The sequence below is a fragment of the Tenrec ecaudatus genome, unplaced genomic scaffold (assembly GCF_050624435.1).
Source record: "Tenrec ecaudatus isolate mTenEca1 unplaced genomic scaffold, mTenEca1.hap1 Scaffold_2006, whole genome shotgun sequence".
NCBI lineage: Eukaryota > Metazoa > Chordata > Mammalia > Afrosoricida > Tenrecidae > Tenrec > Tenrec ecaudatus.
In genome coordinates, this window is record NW_027458267.1 from 23649 (window position 1) to 28378 (window position 4730).

Genomic DNA, 4730 nt, shown 5'->3' on the forward strand with positions numbered 1-4730 from the left:
CCTCTATTGGCTAAAGATGAGTTTGTCTGCTCTTGTAAAGACTTATAATTCCGTACACCTATACATGGTTGCTGTAATTCAGAATCTCCATGGGAGTGGTTTTGGTTTTGGGACGGTAGACCCTTTATGACCATTTACAGTCAATAAAGTACAGCAATTTGTCCCAGGCAAATATTGACTTGATTGATATTTCTACAGATGTGTTTCCCATTTTATAACTTTGTCTAAATGAAAGTATTCTTGCGCCTTACTCAATTCTGTTAACCCGTTGTTAACACTGAATCATCTGTGCTGCTGGGAGTGCTGTGAGTTCATTCCAAGTAGATGATGCTAAGCTGTGAGGGGATCTGAAGTTCATTCTAAGTAGATGATGCTAAGCTAAATATGGCCAGTGTTAGGATTCAAATAATTAACAACAGGCTCACTGACCTAATGATCATTCTAAATACTTAAGAATGACATGCCAAAAGGAAGTTTATTATTTCATACAGTTAATATTTAATAAGAACAATAAAAGAGGTACACAAAGCTAAATTACATTGTGTTTCAAAATGCTATAAAAGTATTAAATACTACCTGAAAATATCAATTTAAAATTATTATTTAAAATATCAATTAAAAACTATTATTTAAAATCCCATATTGCTTCTTGATTGGCATCTTCACTTGCAATAGTCTTTGCTTTAATCTGCACATAATCAATCATGTTTTATTCTTATCCATATTTTTTTTCAATAGGGGAGAGAACGAGCACAGTCCCCCACTACCACAAATTATGCACTTCATCTTCTCACATTTGGGGAAATCACAGGGGTCAGCAAATCTGGAGTACAATGGATAAGCCTCGCCCTTGGAAAACCACCTTCTTGATCATGGTATCTCCCCTACCAGGTAAGTATCTTACTCATAGTCTCATTGTAAGATGAGGTTCCCAATTAGTGGTAGACCAATCAGAAAAATAATCATTGTGTTTGTTATATTAGAAACAGGTGGCTTCTCTTCTCTGAACATATTATGTTCATTTTTTGAAAACTCCTTTCTTATGGGGCACCAGCCTCCACAACTGAGAGGGACCTAAGAAGCAGTTGTGTAATTGAAAGGGAAGAAATAAAGGAGAACAGACAAAACATGCAATAGCTCACCTCTTCTCTGGAGTCTGGAACCAGAAAGAGAGAGGGGGGGGGGGGAGAGAGACAGAGAGAGAGAGAGAGAGAGAGAGAGAGAGAGAGAGAGAGAGAGAGAGAGAGAGAGAGAGAGAGAAGAGAGAGATAAAGAGAATATATTCTCTAACAGGCTTATATAATCATTGGGCATGCAAGCCATATCATACACACATGTAACAGGGAGTGCACATACTAGAGGCACACACATAATAGGAAGGGGAGATTCTAGGGGCATATACCTGATAGGAAGGCACATAAGTAATGGGATGGGCAGGTTCTAGAGTTAAGAGGGCTTCTTAACCTTGGACATCCTTGAGCTGACTCAACCTTAGGTGTCCCTGAGATCTTACATAGGGGAACAATCTGTGATCACTCTCATGTGGGAGTAGGCCACACTTAGGGTGGGGTGGACAATGGGATCTGATTGTTCTCCCTGGCAGACAACCTTCAGGCAGATAACCTTCAAGCATAACATAAGCAGCTATGAGCTTGTAAGAAGCATTTTTAAATTGGCATTTTTATAGGGGGGGTATAACGATATGGGGAATAACTTCCACTTAGGAGAATGAGAATGGGACTCATCTCCAATTCACAAGCGTGAAGGCCTCCCTCCACCAGCCTCATCCTCTGAACTCCTTAACAATGAGCGTAGAGAATTTGTCCTCCTGCACTTCCTTCCTGTTTCTCAGGTCCCCAACCTTTCTGCTTCTGCTGAATTTATAGCCATTGTTCTGAGAATATTTTTAGCTCTTGAACACTTTCAGGAATTGTGTGATTAACCCATATTATCTCATGCATATGTGGGGGTAGGCCAAAGCTGAAACGAATGATTACATGTCACCCTGTAGCTGTGTGGTACCTTTTCTTTTTATATCATATGTTTGTTTACTGAAGTAACAAACTCAAGGGAATAAAAATATAGCATTTCAACAAACGTACAATATGTTTTAGGAAAGAAATGCATAAATATTATAAGTTCTGTCTAATCCTTTTTATGTATGGATGGAATGAACATTACTACGGGCATTAGAATACGCTGTGGTGCAGGCAAACATTACAAAAAGCATAAGGAATCTAAATTTGTGATTTTGATATTGGGCAGGAGTCAGCTACCCACCTCAGAGAGAACCCTGATTCCAAGTGCCAGCTTAATAACTTGTTCACCAAACTCACCAAAAGGCATCAGTTCTGCTGAATTTGTCTTAACCAACTACATCCCACCACTGGATACGACGAAAGACTTCGGAGTGTTTCTACTTTGGGATATTATCAATGAAGCTGCTATGAGCAGACTTTACGCAAGTTTGTTTTCATTTCAGAGAAATACATAGCAGGGGAATTTCTCAGCCATACCAAAACATCACCCAGTGCCACTGAGTCAATTTTCAGACTTATAGCGATGAGCTATGTGACAAAGGAGAACTGTTCTGTAGGATTTCTAAAAATAAATCTTTATCGAACAAACTGTCTCATCTTTCTCCCAGGACACAGCTGTTTGGTTTGAACCTCTGACCTTGTTGTTAGCAGTCTAGTGTTGCCCACTTGCTCCACCAGTGCTCTTGATCTGTGTCATACCCACTTCCCTTGAGTTGAATCCCACTCTTATGGGTCTATATAGGGTTTCTGAGACTGTAAATGCTTAATTTTTTTAAGAAGCTGCCAAACTGTTTTGCAAGTTCACTGCCACCACAATATATCAGATTTCAGGTAATTCCAGAGTCTCTCCAACACTGGGTCTTGTGAAGACTTATTGGACTTTGAGGTAGGCCTCAAGCTACTCCCCACAGCTAGATGGTTCAAATTCACCAGATATATATTTTTAAGAGATGAGACTTTTGTTCCTATAAAGATCTGAAGTCTCAGATACCAAGTAAAGGAATGTTCTGATTAGGAATTGACTCAAGGGGGAGAGCGTTTGAGAATTGGTAATAAACGTGTTAAATTTACAACTCAATCGATGACTGAAATATTGATTAGTGGAACCAGCTGCTTCGTGGGAAAAAGAAACAGCCACCTGTCTCTGTAAAGACTGCAAGCCTGTGGCGAATCCTATAGAGGAAGTCGGATTCTGTCTTAGAGTTCTTCTGAGTCAGAATAGACTCAACAACAATGCCAGTACATTTGCTTTGAAAGCAAATAAGTGTCTCATTGTGCTTTTAGTTTGCCTGCTCCCCTCACCAAAGATGTTCAGGATCTTTGCTGTGTTCACTGGCAAGGACCACACCTATATGCTTTTCTCGAGTATCTGCACAAGTCCTTTGTTCAGGTTCTTTGTTTTCTGGTAATTAATTGAGTTGCAAGAGTTATTTATGAATTCTGAATGTAAGGGTTTCTTTGGTCAGCTATATGCATCGCCAATATTCCTCCAAGCTCATGTCCTGCCTTTTCATTTCCTTAATGGTATCATCAGAGGAGTAACTTCCAATTTTTAATGTATTGTAATTTATTAATGGCCTTTACTTTATGATTTGTCCTTTTTGTGACCTAAGACAATTTTACTTACCTCAAGACAGTAAAGATTTTTCCCTGTACTTCCTCTTAGAAATGTAATAGGTTCATTCATACAAGTACTTGTGAAATGGGCATTACTATGACTATTTGGGATTTAGAACAAACATATTGAAGCAAACATGGTGAGCATGTGCATGTGGCCCAGGCTTGTCCAATGTCCTGAATTACAGCTCGGTTCAAGAAAGTAGCAATAAGGTGGTACTGAGCTGTGGAAGGCTTGTGCTCTCACTCAAAGCCTCCACCCTAGGCTGTCTGGCCTGGCAGAAGTAACTTCACTGAGTAGGGGTGTGGGTCCTTCATTTGCTAAATGAGGGGTTAGGATGGAAAACATCCCTGTTCCCTGTGAGCACTAATTTTATAAGGAAGCAAAGCCCGGTCTCCTTGAATGCAGATTCTTACAGGCCAATCACAAGCTGCCTCTGAAAGTTCCAGTGCATGATGTAAATGATGTGTAAAGTCCTCAGCCTGTTCCGGGAGGGGGATGCATTGCACCTTGGTGCCCTGGACACTCTCCAATCCATGTCATTGCAATCTGCAGCCCAGGTCTCCCCTGCAGTTCCACTGGCATAGGATTATGGCATTTTCCTCACACCCCAGCCTGCCCTGCCTTCCTCAGCATTTGGGATCTGGGCCCGGGAACAACTACCATGTCTGCTCCAGAGGTAGCCTCTGGGAATAGTGCCTTCACTGGGACTCCCTTCCAGGGTTTGAATCAGGGAGGTCTTGAGACCAAAGGATGCCCATCAATGGAAAGGGCTCAGCTAGAGACAGTGTTAGCCCACCCCCACCCCCACTCCCAAGTATACTGAGAAGGAACCCAGGGTCTGGGCCACACCAGTAAGCCCAGATGTCCACATGAAACAATAATAATGTAAGCAGAAGCATGGACACGCTTGGGAAGGAAGGCTGTATTTTTTAGGGAAATGAAAAAAAAATGATTTCAGGCAGTAAACAAATGTGAGCCTGTGTTTATTTTCATGGGCCTGCTGCTCCAGAGGTAACCTCACTAATTAGATTTTGGGGGTAATTTTGTTATTAGGTCTTTGTTAATGCGAT

The 4730-nt window shown here is 41.0% G+C and overlaps 1 non-coding gene across 1 annotated transcript; it reads right to left on the reverse strand.

The window, feature by feature from the left end:
- Window positions 1-735: 735 nt before the first annotated feature.
- Window positions 736-899, reverse strand: LOC142436293 (U1 spliceosomal RNA). Its single transcript, XR_012781856.1, has one exon. It is a non-coding gene; the product is annotated as a U1 spliceosomal RNA (small nuclear RNA).
- Window positions 900-4730: the final 3831 nt, after the last annotated feature.